The 22,759-nt window shown below is 40.9% G+C and overlaps 1 protein-coding gene across 2 annotated transcripts in view; it reads right to left on the reverse strand.

Annotated features, from left to right (window-relative positions):
- The window catches only part of prickle2b (prickle homolog 2b), an 85,113-nt gene that overhangs the window by 39,244 nt on the left and 23,110 nt on the right, over positions 1 to 22,759 (reverse strand). Inside the window, exon 1 of one of the 2 annotated variants that reach the window (XM_040029208.1) lies at positions 9,548 to 10,324. The exons of the other annotated variant lie outside the window; for it this stretch is intronic. The gene's annotated coding sequence lies outside the window, so the exon portion shown is untranslated. Of the gene's footprint in view, positions 1 to 9,547; positions 10,325 to 22,759 lie in introns of those variants that run through there. 2 annotated transcript variants of the gene reach the window in all.

Here is a 22,759-nt window from a genome sequence, read left to right on the forward strand (position 1 = left end):
TACACTGTAGGGAAAAATTCATAGTGCTTGGATCCATAAACAAGTAAGAATGCAAATAGTGCACACATCCACTATAAAAATGTTATTTTTGGGAGGGAAAAATTCCTTTACATGACAAAGAATGCCAGATGACTTCTGCCATTTGACGGGTGAATGAGTGGTTTCAACTGCCTACCTCTAAATAGGGGCGTTGCACAATCAAGAAGACAGGTAACCACATGCAGATGCTGGTAGAAAAGGTCACCAGAGCTTTGTTGACATTAGCCTACATCTCGATCTTTGCAGGTGAAACACACTGCAAGTCAAAGCACCCTGAATATCATTAAAAAAAAATAAAAATCAACAATCTGTTTTATTTCTGGTCATGCTTTCATTTGTTACATCACTGCCAGGCAACACAACAATAAATAGAAAGGGACATGAGGTGATGCCTGCACTTCAGAGAATAAGTCAAGCTCTGCTGTTTTTTGGATTGTGCTGCCTTGACTGTTCTGGTCAGTTTTAACACACAAACAATAAAACTGTGCAGTGGTTTCAATCAGTCTTTGTCACGAGGCAGCTTCCCCCCACCGATGCCCATTGTAGAAGTCTGCTCAACCTTTTGCGTGTAGACACGCGTACAAGTGGCACAGACCGTTTGTCAATGCTGCACAAACAATGCATCTTCAGTATGCAGAGAAGACAATGACTAAATAGCAGACTGACATATCATTGTGTACTGGTGACAGCACTGGTAACCGCAGGACAGCAGGACTTGTTTACTGCAGAGGAGGAATTTACCAATCTTCTTGACTTCAATTGCTCGCTGTGTGCATGTGTTTCTGTGGAGAACCGCAGTGCCTTGTGCATTACCTTCCTGTCATACCGAACAATGGGTTGTTTTACAAAAACCACACTCCTGCCTCCCTGGATCTGGGTGGAGAGACAGAAACGGAGCGGAGGTAAAAATGTCTGTGATGGAGACATTACGGGTGGAGAGATCATCTGTCATACATTTCAGTGTGTATATGTGCATGTACTTTGCACTTAGCTCTGTGTGTGTGTGTGTGTGTGTGTGTGTGTGTGTGTGTGTGTGTGTGTGTGTGTGTGTGTGTGTGTGTGTGTGTGTTCGTTCTCCTGGCATGATTGAGCGGGCCCCTTGGCCGTGCCAAGGCTGCGGTATTCTCCAGCCAGCAGCAGAGGCAGAGGAGCACAGATACTTCATTATGGCCTCATTCATCACCCCTGGGACAGCTTGGCAATGCTCTCAGTTCCCCTCCTTCTCCTCCTGCCTCCCTCTAACCTCACCTCTCTACTTGCAGCTGTACAGGTCCCTCGCTCAGCATCTCCTATACATCTTTCACCTCACCTCCCTCTCTTAGCACACACTCCCTCTGTGCTTCTCCTCCTTCTTTCCCCTGGCCTGGCACTACTTTCTCTTATTGTTGCTTCGCTCCAGTGTTTCCCCTCTCTCGCTTTACTTACCTTTGTTTAACCTTCACTCAATACCCTCTTACAAGTTTTTAATTAACTCTCTCTAATCCTCTGTGTCCTCTGTCTTAAACCTTCCTCCCACACATTCATTAACTGCCTTTCTGGATTTGTCTCCTTTTCCCCCTCAACTCAGGTCATTTTTCGTTCTTCTTACTCCTCCTCCTATAACGACTCTGCGTCGTTGTTTGCTGAATTAGCCAAGTGTAGAAGCTACTACATTTTCACCTTCTCTCAGTGATCACAGTTTGACAGTAGAAATATCTGGAGAACCACTGATGTATAATGCTGGGTGTATAAGTAAACAGTCTGGCGCTTTGCAAAAAAAACACAATTTGCTTCTTTTTTTCCAAGAGAAGAAGGAAGAAGATTGATACGATGATATGTGCCTCAAGCACAGAGCATTGGGAGCCTATTAGCCTTGCTTACCATATGGACTGAAAGCACAGGGAATCAAACAACTGTGGCTCTCAAAAAATAAATTAAATAAGAAATAAACAAAAAGACTCCTAGCAGCACATATGAATGTGGTCTACAATCCAGACAGCAGGACGTTTCTGTGCCACTGCTATATAAGGTTGACAGGTTGTTGTTATGTTACCACAGAAATGCAAAACGATGAAAATGACGTGGTCATTATACTTAAGCTCCATCAATTACACTTTTTTTCACCAATACTGATCAAACCCATCAATCAATTATTAGGAAACCTACGCAAACAAACACATTAAGACTCTAAAAGTCAGCACTCTGAAGCAACAGTCTGATTTTTAATTTGGCTGTGACTCTTCAAATCAAGCCTTCACTTAGCCATGGAGCAACATGTGCTCTGCTAGTGGTTAACTAATGAGAGAAGCTCAAATCTGAGGTTGAGTGAGTGTTACCGGTCGAGCCTTTCCTGCTAAAGAATGTGGACTTGTAAGTAACCTGTATGTGACGTAGATCCAGTGTTGTGGGAATTGACGGACTCTTATACTGACAGCCACTGTGTAATGAAAGCCAACAGGGTTACAATACAGTAAGTTACTACAATCACAAATAAAGTATTTAGACGTGCTTCAGTTATCTACATGTGTACCGTGTTTGCTGTCGTGAAAAAGTTTAAAAAGTTCGCGTGTATATTAATTGTTGTAGATAACATCTGAATCTAGTTCTGACAACTGGCAAAATTATGATTAATGAGCAGCCCTAAAACTAGAGATGCACCGATCAATCAGCCAGGGACTGGAATCAGCCGATTTCCAACATTTTTGGCCAAGACCAGTGACTGGCTGGTTAGCCTCACACGTGTCTGATTATAGGCCAGTCCATTTTATGCATGCAAAACACATGCACGACAGCAAGTCTATCATTTCCTACCCTTTTTTGGCTAACGCTAAATTTAAGTGCTTTAAAATTGTACTGGGGACAAATAATTGAGTAAAGAAACCTCCCAATCATGTCATTACAGTCACAGTGATTCTGCACAGAACTGCTGAACAGATTGATTAGCTACAATTTGTCAACCAGCTACTAGATATTTTTCTACCCTGCACTAGTATTCATACATTTACCTTTATACACTGATTTAATAAACAAGGTATGCACAAACTAGGAAGGCTCAGACGTGGTTGTTGGCAGATTTTATTTTATATTATTAAATTTGGAAAAGAGAGAGAGAGGTTCCATTTTCTCTAGTGAGTGCTGAGGGCCAATAGACTATGGAGCTCAGTGAAACAAGAATGCCATAGGTATCAATCTCCCTTTTCAGGTTGTAGAAACAAAGCAAATGGCCATAGTATCCAAAGAGTTAAGCTACTGGTCAGTGTAGGCAGCAGTTAGGCTTTTAATTTTTTTCAACCCCCCCCCAAAAAAAAAAAAAAAAAAAGATAAAAATACACATACAGCACAGAATCTACCGGAATCTACTGATTGGCTCTCACACAACTTTTCCTAACCCCAATAATGTGAGTATACATTGCATTTTTTGTGTGTGGGTGTGTTTAGACTATAAGAGTGGGGCGCCTACCTGCTATCCCATATGGTTGGCATTCAGCCTAATTAAAGCATTTGTTGGCCCACAAACTGGGTGTATTACCAGAAGTGCTCCTCTAAATCCTGTATTTATGGCAACTTGGCATTAAAATAGACAAGGATAAAAAGAGACTGGAGAAAACTCTGATTTCTGTGCATGTTGCCATAGAGACAGGAGAAAAGTTCCCAGGCAACACAGCAGCTAACCAGCAATGCCAACTTACATGCTCACATTATGACTGTAAATCGTTCCACTGCGTTTTAACATGTGATTTCACTGTTAATCATCTTTTAGTTGACTTTGAGTCATAAAGATGTATTTTAATGAGGCATATCACACCAAAAAAATCATTTTGAACCAAATAGCCAAAATAATGATGCTTTGTTGAAAGATTAACAGATGTACCCTTACCCAACTCACTCTTGCCACCTATGACACTGATCATACTGACACTTATATAGCCTACAGTAGACTCCTCAACAGTGTTTTCCACTCTCTAAAGAGAAAGAGCACATATAAGTGCTGCCCACACCAGAGGGGAAAACAATTCATGACTCTCCATTGACTTTGCATAGCGTGAAAGTGCTTCCTTGTCAGTTCTGTCTGCCAACAAAAAAATAAAATAAAAAACATAAAAAACCCCTGATAACTGTCCAAAAGCTGCAGTTCAGCAAGATGGATTACCAACAGGGTAAGAATCCAGGAGTAAGATTTTATAAAGTGTAAAACTGAGCCTTTTATAGGCCAAGTGGATAACAGTGCAATAAGACATGAGGTATCAGCAGGAGGAATGGAAAAACTGTGGGATCCTGACCATATAACATCCTGTCTATAAAAAGATGTACATAGCTTCTGGGTCTGAAAAGTAAACGCAGTGTGTAAATGGCTTAAACCTGCATTCGCTCAAATGGAGAAACTCCAAACAATGCAAAAGAGAAGTCTGGTTGGACAAAAATCTATGACAAGACTCTTGGCTCTCTCGATCGGTGACTTCAATAAACATTTTCCTGAGGAGTTTATGGTCTCAGTCATTGGTTTGAAGTCTCTGAATACACCATGATGTTCATTTTTTAAATTGTAGTCCAGCTTTAGCATCAAAGATAAGGACAAAACAGGGTATGCTTTAGCATGGGGCTAACTTGTGATTGACAAGTTGCTGCTGTATGAGATTAAATTACATTTTCATTCTGAAATTAGGACTGAACCCAGTAGAAACATTTACAATATCACATGTGAAATGAAATGTGGTACTGGTGAATTGTTATACCCCTAACATATATGTTAAGCTAAAGCATTTCTACAGCTAATGAGCTGATGAACTAACTAAAGTAAGCAAGCTAGTGTAGCTATGTTAGCTTGCTAACATATAGGCCTATTTGTTAGCTTGCTAACATAGCTAATGATTTTCTAACAACTTAGACATATGGTGTAAAAAAAAAAAAATCTTTGACATGACAAAAATCTAAGGTCTTTAGCCAACCCAGTGCCTTCATTATATTTGGAATTGGGCAGAAATGCTTTTTATTCAACTCTCAATTTCATATAGGCATATTTGTTTTTGCCTACCAGTGGCCATGAGTTTCAGAGTACACCCCATGTTTGGGACTAGGTAAGGGTGACCCAAACAGAAGACATATGACAGTAGAAACGTAATACATCACCATGAGCCTGCTGGTTGAGGTCAATATGGAGAAGCCGTCCTCAAACTTCCCAGGTGGGAATTGCTTACAGTAAATAGTGAAACTGAATGCACTGGGAAAAACAGAAAAACTGCTATGAACACAGCTGTAATAAGGAGCTGTGATTCAGTTCATTATTATTTTCCATCAAAACTTTAATGAACTGTGAGAGAGCCAGCACTTCCTCAGCCTGCTGTGAAACCAGAAATAGCTCTGTTTAGTGTGGCACATGGAGCAGATGGATCAAAAACAAAGAATTTCCACTGCCAAATTTTCCACCATGAAACTACTTCCAGAGACAGAGGTGGTGTGTTGTAGTGTGTTGTGTTGTGACAGGGCACTTTATTCCTTATATGATAAGAATACAGAGAGTCAACAAGAGTCAAAAATCAAACGAGCTTGCCCTTACTACTGCAACTGGGCTGTGTATGTGTCACTTTCCCCTATTAAATCCTGCAGGAGATCTAAAGCTAATGCACATCCCACAAAAGCCCAATCCATCACTTCCCTTTTAATGAACACTCAACAGAACTGGAAGAGGTCCTCAGCCACTTTCAAACCATGCCAAGAGATGGTGAACGATGATGTGTAAAAAACAAACATCTGGAGCATCTTTGATCACTGACGAGTCTACATAGGAGAGCAAAGGAAGGAGCCAAAAATGGATAAAGAGAGTCAAGTGTTAACATATTTCTCCCTTTCTGTGTCTTATTGAGGGCAGAAATTAATAAAGTGTGACGCAAAGATCTCCAAAAATAAGCAAAAACAAATTTCCTCCCTTGTCAGCAGAAATTTTCTGAGAGATAAAGTTCAACTAAAGTATGCTATGTGCCTCCATTCCTCACCCAAGTTATCTTGCACCTCACAGCAACCCCTTATGCTGCAAAACACTGCTGCTATAAGACCACATTTTTTAGTCTGGGCCGTGTTTACCAAAAATGTCTTCTGCCGTGAGCCTTCAACAAAGCTCTATTGTTCCATCCAAGTCTCAGCATGACAATGACTTGATTTCCATGAGATTTTTATGGTAACTGACTTATTCTCTGTAACCTAATCAAGGCTTTAGGCGTACATTTTTTTTACAAAAAAAAACAAACAAAAAAAAAAAAAAAAACAGTGGGTGAAAGTATGGAGCATTATTAAAGATAGGTGGTTTGGCTGCCACATGACAAGCGGGTCACAATCCTTGTATAGATCCACTACACAGAGAATACAGGCACACACACACTATCACTGTCTGCTCACTTTACTAATCTTTTACAGTTTCATGGATTGTGTCGTGTTTTCCCCCTTCTCCCTTAGTTGACTACCTCTATCCATTTATGCCCGTGAGACTCTATATCTGTCTCCTTGCCTGTCCATCTCTCTCACTCACAACACTCCTCCCCCTAATCTCTCCTATCGCACTCTTGTGAAGTAGGGGTGGAGGCAGACTCTTGTGTTTTGATTGACGGGTCCTGAGTGCAGACATCTCCCTGTGGTCAACCTTATCAGTGGCTGAGCTTGGCAGAGCATAGTGGCAGCAAGCCTGTTCTGGACGCACTCTTTGTCTCCAGAGCTTTGTGTACACACATGCGTGTGCATATTCAAACACATCCAAGACCAGGCCAGTGTGATAAAAAGTCTAAGTACACAGAGAATTCTAATTGCAATCAGTTGTTTAATTAGGCTGCTGCAGATATATTTTTAAATTAAAATGACCCCATTTACTCTCTTCCCTTCATCTCCCTGCCAGGAGTGGTAAATGTGACATGACCCAGTTACCCAATTTCTCTGCCGTTTCATTCAACTACCATCATACTGGCTCTAATTTAGCCAAACTGAGAGCGAGCATCTGGCTATGTCTCCTATGTGTCTGATGTCGTCCAGTACTGGATGGAGATAAAGTACTGCACATGAGGAAACTCTATTTCTTCTAGGTACAAAGTCGCCTTGTATCTCGTGCCTTTTCATCTGCTATTAAATTATATTCTTCGTCCAGCTGTTTGAGGCGCATAGAGCCTGACAAGTACAAGCACATTTTTGCTGCGCTGGCAGCAGGATGGGAATGTTTATCATTTCATTTTTGCACAAATTATAGTGAATGTTTGTGCAAAAAGAGTCATGGAGAAGAAGAAGATGAAAAACATGAGTTCTGGCAGCCTCACTCTTCATGTATTGACATCAGCATTTCAGAATTTTGATCTTTCACCTGCCACGAAGTCACACAGCTACTAGTTAGAACAGCACAGATATTCACAGCGCCTAGAGGACGAATCCTACAGGATTTTGTGATGTGTTGGAGGATGAACTATGACAGCTACACTTTCCATGTAGTGAACATGGCAAAAATTATACCTGCTACACAGTATCATTGTTATTTTGACCACACAGACATGGCTGCGGATTCTTGATCTTATTTGTTAACATGCATCTCGTTTCACGGCTGTGACGGTGCTACATCGCCAGGAGAAGACGGACATGTGAGGAATGATGTGGGAGGTGAAATTTCACAGCTAAAATCCGAAGTGTTAAAAAGGTGGGCCTTCAAAATAATGTGACCAAAATTCCATCATTTATAAATTTGATGTTGTGATTAGTAAAAATGATGTTTTCTCTAGTGCTATTACATTTAGAGTGTATAGATGTGTTTACGTGTTCAGACTATAAAACATAATTAGGAGTTAGATCAATGCAAGTAAGATCAATGTAACTCTAAGTTGATACACCACTGCGAGCCAACTCCCTGATATTGATTGGTTCATGGTGCACAAATGCAGGCAGCAGGACCGGCAGCAGGAAGAAGGATGGGGGTTGTGGGTGTGGGGACCGCTCACTCATCAAATCAATTGCCACACTCACCGCCTGAGGAGCATCTAAAGATCTGCTTTCAGAATTTAATCCATTTATCCCCCTGTTTTGCATGCCCCTCCGATCATCCCTGACCCCTTACATTATTCTTCCTTCCAGTTAAGCAGATTCTAGTCTTCCACTGCAGAGAAACCTTGTAGTGAGGGATGTTTTTGTCTTGAGGTCCGGAAACAAGTGGTAATAGGATGACAGGAGAGGAACTGTCTCTAAATCCATTTTAATTCTCCTGATGATATGATTTTGCTCAATATTTTTTAAATAGGTGTAGTCTCTGTGGACCGTTGCTCACAGGCCAGGTGAAGATACTGTCGGCTCCCTGGAGCACAGGAAGTTGCTTTTTATCCAAGCCCCTCTTTCTCTCCCCCCTTCACTCCCCCCTCCATGTAAGTCTTTTACCAGCCTCTCACACGAGGGTGCCATCAACAGAGCTGGCAGCACGTCTGTGTGGAATGCACTTTGGCAATTTACAGACACACTCACACGGTCAATAAAGGCTGGTGAGCCGACCCCGGATCTTGCACATGTAAACTGTTCTTAAACTTGTCACATCTGACTCGATTTGAGTCAGAGCACAGCCCAGAGGAGCGCTCAGTGTTGTGTGGTAGAATATCATAGCACTGACATATATAGGCATCTACTGACGCAGTCAAACACAGACCCTGGCACATGCATATCTAAAGATAAGGAGCCACACACACACATACATACAGGCTTTGGAGACAATGGTGTGGATGCTGCTTGGACCTAGGAGCCTAATTTAGGTGTCCAGGTTAAAAATAAAACAGAGTAGGCATGTCGCACAGCTGTGAGATGCTGGGAGCTTTGTGTGCTGTCAGCCAATCTAAATCACAACAGCTGAGATGACAAGGTGCTGATTCTCAACTGCCTTTCCTTCTTCTCCATTCTGTCGTTCACTTTTGATTCCTCTATTCCTCTAATTCAATCCATCCCACCACCTTTAAGCATTTTTACTCTTTCTCCCCTGACACACATGTTTTTTCCCCCTTGTTTAAAGATGAAGCAACCCACTTCTGACAGCTTCACTGGCAGCCCAACAAAGCAGCACTCGAGGGAACGGAAAAGACAAGACCGAAGTAACGTTTTTAACTCAGCCGTCATTACTCTGTGATAATGTACTGCTAAGAAAAAGAGAACGTACATCACAGACATGCAAATGCACACCAACTTGCTGGCAGAGTCACTTAACGTTACGCATGCTTTTGGAAGCACAGACACGTGCAGATGTAAACCTACAGAAGCACATCACAGATGGCCAGATAGTTGTGGTATGTGCACACACTCCCAAAAATTAAAACATTCCTTCAAATCTATATTGTTAAGACAAGCCTTAAGAAAACTAATCAATCACCAAGGGGGTTAGCTATTCAAAAAAAAAAAAAAAAAAAAAGTGGGGGGTGTCAAAAATGCCCAATTTACACCACCCAGGGGAAAAATCTTGACACCATGCCAAAGACAACTCGTCTCCGCAAATCAGCTCAAGGAAAAAGGATGACAATGTTTAAAAGTTACTCACCGCTTCCTGCCCTCCCCCCTGGCTGTGCTGGGAATGAGGTGGAAGGGGGGAAGAAACACACTAACCGACAGACAATCTCAGGAGGGGGCAAAGAGAGCCGCAGCAGGGCAGAAGCCTGAAGCAAACACTTTCAGCGGCACTTCTTAATTGAAAAAATCTGTTTTCATTGCTCTGTGATCAGTGAGTATGTGGGAGAGGGAGGAGGGAGAGAGAGGGAGAGGGAGAGAGAGAGAGAGAGAGAGAGAAATGATCGCCTTGAGCTGGGGTGATGAGGAGATGAGCTTGCAGATGGTCAGCAGGGTGAGGGCAGTATGTGTGTGAGTAAAGCAAAAGAGGAAGTGACAGAACGACAGAGTTTTTCAACAGACGGATGCAATCAGGGCTGACCACCAAGCTGGTTGCTGAGAGGGCAAACAGTCCACAACATTAACCCCACCCACGGCCTGACAGCAGCAGTCAGCGTTTTTCCTAAGCTCATTCCCCACTTACACTTAACCCATAAATGCTCTGGCAGTTTTCTTTTGCTGACATCATGCGATAATGGGATGTAGAGTTGATGCATGAGGATTCAGAAGACCAAGCAGGATTTCAACAAACTTTAGACCAAAACTTTGGTGCAAACAAAAGCAACATTCCTGGTTGGAGTATGCACATTCTGTTATTTTTCAGAGAGTTAGAAAGTACAAGTGAAGATTAAAGTCAGTTGAGAGTTGATGGATGAGCAAAGTGACACAACGTGTGGGTAAGAGTTAACGTGTTATTGGTAGTTCTTATTTTCATAGAAGAACACATTCCAGAATAAAAACAAAAATAATAAGTAATCAACCATTTTTATTTAATGCTTGACATGGAGTTCTGCAGCTGTTTTGATTTCATCCCTAAATGTCTATGACTTTTCACCACATATGGTTTGAAAAAAAGAAAAAGCCATCCATCCATCCATCATCTGCTGCTTATCTTGGTCTGGGTCATGAGGGCCAGCAGTCTAAGCAGCTCAGACCTCCCTCTCTCTATCTCCTCCAGTGGCACACCAATGTGCTCCCAAATCAGCTGAGAGGTGTAATCTCTCCAGTATGTGCTGGATTTACCCCAGGGCCTGCTCATGGCTGGAACACTGGAACACCTCACCAATGAAGCGCCCAGGTGGCATCCTAGTCAGATACCTCAACAACATCAGTTGGCTAAACTAGCATGTGGAAGAGTAGCTGCTCTACTCCAAGCCTCTCCTAAACGACCGAGCTCCTCACCCTTCAGAGGAAACTCATTTCCACTGCTTGCAATCTCACTCTGTCACCACCCGGAGCTTGTGGTCACAGGTGAGGGCAGGAACTTAGACTGACCAGTAACTCAACAGTGTCACTTTCACACTTGAGTCCCCTGCTGCAAAGAGATATGTCAAAGACAAGTTGCACTCATCGGTGCAGACCGACTCAGACTGATTGCAACCTGCTGGTGATCTGTCTGCATTTGCAAAGTAGTGACAGTTATTTGCAAATGTTCGCCAATCTGTCTGGCGTGATTGCAGATAGTCTGAGTAGGACCCCAACTGCTCTGAGATAGATTGTGTCCCACCAGACAAGCTGTACAAATCGACTTGTGATCAAAAGGGGTCACCGCAACTACTTGCAATCTGTCTCAGACAAAAGACAAAAAAATCTCTGCAATCACCGGGCTTCCCCCCCCCGTCACTGGAAGGTATGACTGCACCATACAGTAAATATTTAGTAACGACAGGAGAAAGTTGGCTTAGACTGGAACACGTAGAAATGTCTAGCTGAGCTCTGTTTCAATGCATCGTACCACACCTCCCATTGCCTCTAAAGCACCGGCGTTAACAAATTATACACAGTTTAAACTAAAGTATACAACTGTCAGATTTCCCCTTTACCTCATTTTTATGTTGGAGAATTTTTTGGCCAGTAGCAGTGACAAATGTTAAAGTATTCTTTTAGTTAAGAGCGCTTTTTTATGCCAACATTAGGTTTATGGGATTATTTATGGGATTATTGTATGAATTCGATGAAAGATTGGTCTTCTTGAACTAACAGGCGACAAATTTGACTCCAGCTAACTGGAAAATGTTCCAAATTTATGTGGCAGCACATGAATGTATGAAGCCTGTGTGTTCTGTCTTTTCCACACAGCAGCTTAATATTTTGACCCTGAAGATGTGGATATTACACTTTAAGGATGCAGCATGAATGAGCACCAGTGTTCAACTGTATTAAATTTTAATGCCAATTAGCTGGCCGCAGCTGTACAAGGACTGATCTTTAAGTTTATAGTAAGTAGAGTATTAATGTAGTAGTCCCTGTTCAGCAGTTAATCAGTCTGCTCTGCCTCCTCTATATCCACAGGGGCAGCAGTCTATGGAAACATCTGCTAGAGCACTTTCAAAAAAAGCCCTCTTCTGTCAAAGTTGCACTAATGTTCATTCAGTGAGCAACGGATAACTTAAATCAGCCCGAGCTGACTGCGTCCTTGTAATGGGTCTCGGGATGCCGATTCCTAAACCAACCAAAGCCCAAAATGGCTGACTCTTAAGGGAGGTAACCACCATTCCTCCCTGCCAGTCATATGTCAAATAAATACAGGAAGAGAAACGGTGCAGTGAGAGTGAGCACAGGAAAGCAGGATCTCTCTGCACCGGTGTGAGCTTGAGGTTTCTGGCACACTCAGCAACTGTGATGTGGGCAGGATGTCATCACTTCTTCAGTGGCGCTCACACTGTGCACCTACTGTTCTCAGGAGTGTGGAACAGCTAGATTCACAGCTGTAAATCTAGAGGGATTTCAGGAGAACAAGCAGGACCGCAGCCAAGAGAGGAGGCTCCTGTCCGCACCTGACAACAAAGACTTGTTCTGTGTCCTGAGTACATGCACAGGTTTTCTCCTTACATTTACACATCAAACACAGACAGAAACACGGATTAAACATGACAGCCCCCCAAAAAAGACGGTCATACAGGAACAATTATGATAACAAGATTACGGTCACCAGCTTTAAAAACACACAATTTCTGGCAACATCCGCATAGATTAAAGCAGTTATAGGCAACAAATCACCACATCTTGTGTTTTCTTTCTGGCTACTATGGAAACTGATCTGCTGCAGTCCACATCACTCAAATCTGGTGCAAAAGCCTCCCATCATGCTCAAAATATTCTGAGAATCAGCCTGCTGTGCCAGGCACAATTGGTCCCATTTGTGCAGAAGAAAATAGCAGCAACAAGCAGGAAAAGGGCATCCCCTGACTACACTGCAAGAGCTCTGCTGAGACAAAAGAAAGCCCTCACACCTCACTTTCCTAACGACCGACCTAATGCTTTTAAAAAATTAGACCATTTGTCATGGTTGAAAAGAAGCTGTGGGTGAAGAGAGCCTGAGGTGAGTCCAGGAAAATGTAGAGAGGGAAAGGGAAAAAAAAAATCTCCTCTTCCCTCCATCTACACACAGTGAGGATAAGTCATCGACTCATCCCCCTCTTCCCTTGAGGAACAAATGAAGTTATCAATCAACCCCACAGTCCCACAGAGACAAGGAAATGAGGACCAGAGACATGAAGAGAGCAAAGCTGAGGTGGCCAAAAACACTGCAAAATAAAAGTTGATTGTTTTAAGAAGAAAGCCTGCAGCATTGTAGCAGAGAGCTGTACTAAACGCCCATTATGTACAGATCAATTATGTGTGTGATTTGCAGTTATTCATATTCCAGCGTTCTCTCAATACACAGTAAGTTATTGCTATAAAAGATTTTTTGTTTCATCAAGTTAAAACGATCTATATATGAAATAGTTCTCATCTATACAACATATTTTTTTTTTTTAAAAAGGAGGATATCAGAAAGTAAAAAATAAATAAATATAGAAATATTAGTTTTACAGGGAAATAAAACAAAACAAAAATCCAAAAACAACTGATTCTTAATCTTATGTAAGGATGTATAGTATATACAGTAATTCTACGGTGCTGTAAATGAGACTTTTTTCTTTTATTTTCCGATGTCTGAGATACAGACACATGCCTTGCACACAAGATAAATGGGCAAGGCACATCTGCTAATAGAACAAAGTAATTGCAGACTCCATCTATCCATCCATCGCCTATCCCAGCTGCCATGGGTTGACAGGCCAGGTACACCCTGGACATGTTACCAATATGCTGCCGAGTTAAAAGAGAGAATTTAGAGTCATTAACTAACCTAAATCCTAACCATATCTTTGGAGTATGGGAGGAAGCTGGAGTACCCACAGAGAACCTATGTAGATGTAACATGCTGTTTTCTTGAGCCCTAATTGTAGAATCTAGAAACAAATTTCTCTGAAAACTTGAACGCTGCTCCGAACAAATGCAGAGGAAGAAAAAAAGTAAAACTAAAAGAAAGTGCAATACAATCAGTTGGCACGCTCAGCTTTCTGAATCAGTTTGATCAAGACCCCTTCATCTAGCTTGCAATGATAGAAAAACATACAATCTGACTGATCAAACAGTGTCTGCAAAACAGAGTAATCAGACTGGGAAAAGTAAGTGGACACTTTAGATTATTCCTTTAGAATAAATCTGAATCATTCTATAGAATAGAGCCATTTTATTATATCAATATTTTTAATAACATGCCTTATTTAGGAATTTCATGGAACACTGCTTTCATTTACTTCCCAAATCATTTAAATCTGAGAAGACACTAAAAACTTTATTTATAGAGAGGACCACCAATGTGAGTTTCTCTTTTGACCTCATCTCCTTAATTTGATCATTTGATTCCAAGTAGCTCTTGGAGCTGCTGTTAGCACAGACGTTTACAGACATAGACACATTTTGAGTTAATAATGCAAAATCCTTGGAAACTCCAAAAAGCTGCACCCACTCCACTAGTTGTCCACTGCAGTGTACCCATTTCAACAGTCAAGTAGTTTTCATGCTAAAATCAGATTGATCAGCATTAAAATGACTGTGAACAACAAGAACAGAATCTCAGCCATCTCGGGAAACGCTCAGGTGCAAGAAGATTTCCTGATACAAAGTTTCACGTTTCAACGAGTGAAGCCTTAGAGAGTGTGAGCTGTGATCCAGACACTTTTCAAGGCCACGCTTATCGCGTGCAGCCACAAAAAGCCCTGGAATTTGCCTTGTGACCTGGTATGTCCACACAGCTCAGCAGTGAACTCATCTCATGACGTCTAGTTGTCAGCTCATTCTGCTCTTTAGCTCGACTGCTTCTTCCTCTCACACAGTGTGCCTGGTGATGAGGGGAGTGGTGAGACCAAAGACCACTAACTGACAATTAGGCAAAAGCAATATGGATGGAAAAGATGGAGTGGGCCCGTACAGAGAGAGAAGATGATAATGACCGAAATAGCCGTGCCTTTGTTTTAAGGAGAATACAAACTTGAGTGATGAGGAGAGAAGAAAATAAATGGACTGTGCTGCTGGGAGAGCAGTCAAGAGAGTGAAATGGAGAGAGAGAGGGAGAGAGGGGGATGAGAAAGAGGAGTTAGCACCCTTTCTTTTCTTCTTTCTGGCCTGGCAGTCAGCCTTTTGGCAGAATGTTTGGTATCCATTGCATATGGGTAACCCTGCAGAGAAAGAAAGACACACACGCACACACACACAAATACAGGGAGCAAAGTCAAAGCATCACCGCAAACTTTGAGGGGATTTTCGAGGCAGGGTGCTTTTTTCCCCCCCATTCTTTAACTCTGAGGCTAACCGAGAAGCCAAAATTGGCCCTTATTAGACAGAATAATTTTCACAGCTGTTTCCGATCTGTTTGTGCTTCACGTGGACTGGGAACATGAGGAGGAGAGAGGAATGGAAAAGCGAGGAAATAAAAGGGAAGGAAGGGAGTGAGAAAGGAAAGAGAGAAGCACCGGCGGGAGATGCCGTCTTATTCTGCGATAATAAGTCAGCAGCCATCACCTCGTGCAAACAGAGTCTTCTAGGAATTAACAATGTCCTTGCTGAGCTCTTGAGAGCCTGCTACTTAGACTGATGCTTGGATTTCACAACATCCAGCTGTTTTACTTGCACAAGTAAAGCCCATGAAAATTCCTGCTTACGACGCACATGCACGCTGAAACACATTCTTATGGGAATGAGCTCAAGGACATCAAGGCATTAAGTTCACAGGGGGCCTCGTTTCCTCCGTGTCTTCTTCTCTTTCTTTTCATCTTTTAATTTGTTCATCTTATTCCATCAATGGATATCAGAAATCTCTTGGGAATAGTGGACGCACAGATATTTATTCACAGCAAATTCACTAAAATGGAATTCTGTAGTCTCCTCAGTTAGTTGACTGAATATTAACTATTCAGTCAATCAGTCAATTTGTAGCCGGGTACACACAAGGTAATAGCATGTTCGTAGTATTTGATAGAGCTGTCAGTCAAACTAACAGGAAACAGTGCATTAACCCAAAAAGCAAAAATCAGCTGTCAGTGTAGTGGCAAAGGCTATAGCTACATTGAACTGGATGAAATAATTTTCAGTTAAAGAGATTTATTAACACACATTCAAATTTTAATTGGTTTATATAGCAATTTAAGAAATGTATCAGGATGCAAAAGAACGTTTCCCAGTTATTTCCCTCATTTAAAGGGAAATGAAGGAAGTGATGTAGCTAAATGCCAGTTGCGCTACGCTCTTAAAATACGAGTTCTTTTCGCTTCTGTGGGTCATTCCTCTGGTACAGCACATTTTCCAGCACACAAGGAAACTGCTCTGAAAACTGAAAATTTTGGACAATCCAAAGCAAAAGCACCACTGCAGTGATGAGCAGAGAAATGACTTTTATTTAAAGATGTGTAACTCTCAGGATGCATGCTATGCTTCTAGCAGAATTTGATCCTGTTTCAGCTTCTACTGCATCCGATCTAATTAAAAAACACACACATATATATACATACAATTAGCAAACTGCAGTGTGCAGCAGAGGTTCATTCATTGATCATTATTTCAGATTAATTTAAATGATCTTCCAGATGTTTCAAACACCATTTTTCTGATGTTTGCCTGAAATTACACATTTGGTCTCATACTAGCTTTCAAATGCAGCCTCCAAACTTCAAGAAAACCCAACCCTTTCCCAAAAATTTTTATTTAATACATCTCATTACGCAAATATTTCCCATGAATGTACAAGAAAGGATATATAAGACAGTTCAATAAAGGGTTGATTTCATTGTTAATAGCTTGTTTTGTATTAAGTTTTTTAGAAGTGTGACAAGACTTTCAACTTTGGATCTTTTCAAGTTGCGTGACCAAGCAGATGAGTCTTCTAAGAGAATATTTACAAACAGATCAAATATGCTGAAGTGGACTGAGGAGGTGAAGCCAGTTACAGAAAGTATCATCTGTTAAATGTTTAATGATTTGTTTGGTGAATCAGTTTCCAGTCAGGGTTATGACAGCATCCGCCATGCACAGCAGGGGAACTCAAGGGAGGTCCTGAGGAAATTAAACTAACTGTGAAAAATTTCCTTTAAACTTACCATAACTACAGATTTTACATACAAAAGTTTATATTCATCATGAACATAAATGTCAAAGTAATTTTAGACTTTTAAGAATGTCTTTGGTTCTTTTTTCAGGGCGGAATGATTAAGCAAGATACATATTTAATGTATTAATACATAGTTCTAATCCACAAAAATACACTTAAGGATCATATATACACATATGGAAGGGTATGTATATGTATATATTGGGATGTTCAGGAACAATTTTGTTAAATGTCCTTTAGTAAGGTGCACTAGAGGTGACTGGATGCTTTTGGTAGTCATCAACAAGTTTTTGGCATTATTCTGGAGTTCATCTAAACTGGTTAGTTTCCTTTGAACTGAGCCCATAAATTTTTAATACGGTTGAGATTGGAAATTTAGAAAAGCATTCCAAAAGCTTAAGCCTGCTTTATCAATTCCAAAACCAGTTTTGTGTATGTGGGACCACTCTCCTGTAGGAACATCCAGTTGGAGAATTTGTAGGTAGTCCTCCTTCATTATTCCATCCAGCAAAACAACCCCAGCCCCAGCTCTGGGGCAGAACAGCCGCAGCATGATGCTACCACCACCATGCTTGACAGTCCATACACTATTCTTAGGTTAGAAAGCCTTACTCCTCCAAACATACCTCTTGTCACTGTTGCTAGCGCAATCTTATCATTGTCCGACCATAAAGCTTTTCTCCAAAGGCAATTTGCTCGTCTATGTGGGAAGCTGCAAATTTTAGTCAAGCTTTAAGAAGTCAATTTTTAAGTAGGGGCTTCTGCCTTGGCCAACACCCCATACAATACCCTAGTCCATAGCGATGTAAAACTCACTTCATTGCTGGTGTTCCAGCACTTCATGGATGACGTGAGTCCTGGTGGCTCCTGTTTTTTTCTGAATATCTTAAAACAGTTTTCTCTCATCTGAGGGTGACAGCTTGAGTCTTCTTCCAGAAATTGGGAGAAACATCGAAATAACTTGTACTTGTGTATCATTGTTTTATGATCTTGGAATATGTAATTGTTTAGAAATGGATCAAAGAGAACTTTACAGCATACGAACCTAAAATTCTTTTTTTTAGAGCAAAAGGAAAGTCAGAGGAACACAGTGACGATCAGACTGATCAAAACAATGAGTGCTCTCATTTTAATGCTGCAAAAAGAAACTACCAGCTGTAGTCAATCATGATCACTAACAATAAGTTAATAGGCCTTGGCCTCATGGTTCATATTAAAGAACCTTATAGAACAACATAATAAAAGAGCAAGTCTCTGTATATACTTAAGACTGTATGTATACTTTTTACCATGTGTGGATCAGAGAAAGGCCAAAATAAATTTAAGCTTGTGCACCCAATTCTTCTTTTTAAAGTCATTAAGGATGTATGCTGTATAATCATTGTGTGTTTGTGTTTCCATTTGTCATGGTGATGCGCACACAAGTAGTCACCACTTACTGGATAATGTCAGAGTGATGTAGGCACCAAACTTTCAACCAAACCACAAATTTTAAAACAGATTCTCTACAAGACAGTTGTGCTTGTGTCATCTGTGTACAGCGTGTTCATCTGCACAGCTGTGGTTCTGTGTGGGAGAGATGATGCCTTTGTTTATCACCACAGCCACAACTGTGGCCGAAAGCCGCATGCCATGCAAATCCTAAAAATGAGCCCTCTCTCACTTTAGACCTCAGAGGGGTAAAATATTGGGTGGAAACCTCTCAATAACCAGATCCAAGCATAACACTGCAAAGTTAAACCTCTCACCATACACACAACATGTGCCTTGCGCTCCAGTATCATTAAAAAGCCATCTCCATGCTCTGTCTCTCCTGCACCCAAACAAATGCAATCAGAAATTGAGAACAGGGTGGAGGAGCAAAAACATTTCCACAAGATGGAGGCGCTCCCTTTGTGGGGACTGTGGCTTCACAATATGGGACTTCTGGAGTGCTTCCAAAAGAGGCGCGTGGCCCTCTGCTCTGACAACAGCTGAGGCCCTGAGCCCCGCCACACACATACGCACAAGGACGCGCGCACACACACACAGTCTCTAGAGATCAGCTCCATGTGACACAGTGAAACAATCAATCAGTTGATATCGCTTCTATTGACAGTCCCCAGAAGACTCCTTCTGTTGATCTTCCGTTGATGTGTCACACTTGCTTTTGTCTCTCTATCCTACTTCACTCGTCCGTTTCCTTGTTCCTTCTTTCAGCCTCAAGTCTGACCTTTAAGTCCATATCCATTTTCTTTCTGCGCTTTCATCCCGTACTCCTGTCTCTGTCCCTATCACCACCATCATTCTTTTCATTTCTATCGCCATTTGAAGAAAATACCACAAATAACCAGACACCTCTCACCCCCTCCCCACAAGAATTCAGTGATCCTAGCCCCTAAATGAATCAGACAACACAAAATGATTCCTTCCTTTTGGGGGATAAATCAAGGGATGGGGAGGGGCATCATTGCACAAAAGCTCATGCATATTTCATATCTACTATGATACACTTTCTGGTCCATGCATAATGTAGTCACAGTTTAAGGATGAGTGCTGCAAGGTGGGGGTTTAAGACAGGGAAATGAAATGGAAAATAAGACAGCAGCGGCAAATGGCCGATCACTCCCTAATTGTAGCAAAGCAGACAAAAACCTCAACATTCCCACTTAAATTCTGCCTCCAAGCCATTTGTCAGAACAAAGATTAATTTGAAGCTTTTCTAAATGCAAGTGTGTGTCACATTTCCATTTTTTTTCCTTTTAGGAATGAATATGTTTCACGTGAACAACACTTCAATGCTGAATTATCTCAAAAAACCTCTTGCTTGGATTATAATAAAGCCCGTCAAGACAGTCATGCTATTGCTCAGGCTATTTTAATATCTCTACTGTATTGAGTTATAGATCACAAATAATAAAATAAGATGCTAATCACTTCAGCTTGCATGATCGTGTGACTTCTCGTGTTTCTTGCTTGTTGAATTCATCATTTCGCTCTAGTGCAAGAAAAATTGTTTTAGAGCTGACACGGTTTTTGTAACTAACAGGATGTAATGTGTTGTAATAAAATGAAATCCTTTGAGGGGGGGAGGTAAGAAGCACAATGTCAAATTCCCCAAGCAGTAACTGAAGCACGTTTTCGGCTGATGCAGCTCCAGTCAGCCATGTGTCATATCAGCATCTGTGTGAGGAAGCTAAGCTACTGGTCCCATCAGTGAACATCCTCTATTCTGACACTTAGTAAGAAGACTGAGAAAAAAGGGTCAACAACTTCACTGTGACAAAGGAAATCCCTCCTCATTAATGGATTTAACATAAAGCTGTTAAAGTGCCTAATTCCTGTACTTTATGAGTGGATGTACATTTAGACAGGAAATGCATTCAAAGTAAAGACGGTCTTAAGATAGTCTTAAACGCAGATGGAGACAGGACAATAAGCTTCATGGTAACGGCCTGTTTAACGAGGCCTGGTGTTGGTTTTCCTGTTTTAGAGCCTTACTTTTCCTGCTTTTCCTCAATGAATTCTGCCTCATTTGCCATTTTCATATTTCCCCGACCTTCTCCATCATGGTTGAGGGAGTCATTTTAGAAAACCTCTTCTTTCCCCTCTCTAAAGTCTCATTTTTCAACCCAGATGCACAACGCATCGAGAAATACTGGAGATGCGTTTCCATCTGCCACATGGGATGTTCGCAGTCCAATTTTCATCAAACAGATGTCATATATCAACCTCTCTCTGAGGACGCTACACTAAAACAGCAAGCAAGGGAGGAACCAGAGAGCGAGAGAAAAAAAAAACAAAACAAGGAACAAAGGAATGATCGGGAAAGCCTTTTAGAAGCAGCAGGCAGCATAATATCAGACCCCACATGCTACAATGCATGCACACAGACAATCCCACTGAACAATGGTGAGGATGTGGTTACCACAGCATTGTGCATTAAACATTCACAAGATCTTTGACTCTACTTTTCCTCTCCTTCATTTCTTCTACCATCAAGATTTTCTCTCCTAAACAATAAAGGAAGTAATTGGTGGTGAACTCACTTTTCCATTGAGACTTCCCATTGTGCCTTTGCTTTCAGGCTAAAATGCACCATAAAGGTTGTCAGATGGGCTCATTATAATTTGTTGGTGCTGTGTAGAAGTCATCAGTCATAAAGAAAAGAGGGGAGGTAGCTGGCAGTATGGCTAGATGGTGATTAGATAAATTGGTAGATTAATGGGCAGATAAATGACCCCGATACATCTGGTGTTAACATAAACTAGTGCCAATTATAGTAACTCACTAATTAGACGAAACCCATGAAATCTGGTTGTAAATGTTTTCTAAAAATGCTGATGAAACATTATTAAAATAAGATTGATGTGCAGTCTGAGATACATCTGTAAGTACAGTATATTTAAAGTCATTTTGCAATGCAGCCTGCTAAACATATGTGAAGTTATAAACGTAGAGCAAAACAAAAAAAACAGTCCATCACAGTGCTTTGAGACAAGTCGTGATTTGCCAACATTAGACTCACATAAAAATTGTTTTGCACGTCTGCTGTTTAGGATAATCACTATCTTAAGGCTTGATTATATTTCCATATCATGCCGCAGGTCAGCTACAGTCGGCTCAAGTTCAAGTGATGTAAACTTCATCATCAGGCAGTGAGAGCATACGTCTGTGTGTCTCCCTGTTTTTTGGGACCATGCAGACTGATCGTGGAAAATTTTACTTCACAGCTCACCAACGACGCATTGCACGCCAAGTGCTGGACGTCAACCAGACATCAAAGAAGTAAAGCAAAAAAGCCAAGTTGACTATTAGGTATCCAGCTGTCCATATCAATAACAGAGTATAACCATAGTTTCAATTAGGAGTATTAGCATGCTATGCTAACATTTGATAATTGACACTATTAAAGCACAACTGAGGTAGACATTTTAATCATAAAACTAGGTTTTCAAAAACGTACAAAGTTCAGCTAATGATTATTCTTTAAGCTACGTTGTCTGTGGACCCTATGCATGTCTTCATAGTTCTGTGGCAAACCCATTCAAGAGTTTTAAAAATATTTTAGACTAAACCAAACTAGTGGACAAGCCTGATCAACAGATCAAATAACACTCCATATCCTTAGAGCCGTGCCACTTTGATTATTTCAAAAGTCTTCCCCATCACACAAAATTAATATAATTACAGCAGCATTAAATAAAAAACTCAATTTTCTCCCTGTATGGGTAAAATCTAACATAATGTACAAGAGTAGATTGTGCTCTGGTTTTCCACTAGACTAAATGTAATGAATGTATTAGAGGTGGGAATCACCATACATCCCACAATACAATATTATTGCAATTTTTTAAAATATTTTGCGATATTCAGATTCTGTACATAAAGGTAAACTTTATCAATATTCATTTTATCTAATATCAAAGTCTCACACTCAGTCTTTCTCTCATTTCAGTCAGTTTTATTGTTGACAAACTGAACGGTTTGTATTACAGTCTAGTCCAACTTAACTGAATGCAACCATCTGGTACAATTATAGCTATTCTGAACTATGCAATTTATGAAAACTATGCAGCCCCTTCAGCAACTGAAGAATTTGAAAGTAAATTAAAACAAAATATAATTTTACATTAAATAAAAAAGTTTTAAGCTTAATTAAAATAAAACATGTCTTAAATTAAAATAAGTAAACTGTCATGTTTATTGCAGCCAAAAAAAAAGTTAAACACA

This window comes from Simochromis diagramma, unplaced genomic scaffold (genome assembly GCF_900408965.1).
Source record: "Simochromis diagramma unplaced genomic scaffold, fSimDia1.1 OVJJ01000483.1, whole genome shotgun sequence".
NCBI classification, from domain to species: Eukaryota; Metazoa; Chordata; class Actinopteri; order Cichliformes; family Cichlidae; genus Simochromis; species Simochromis diagramma.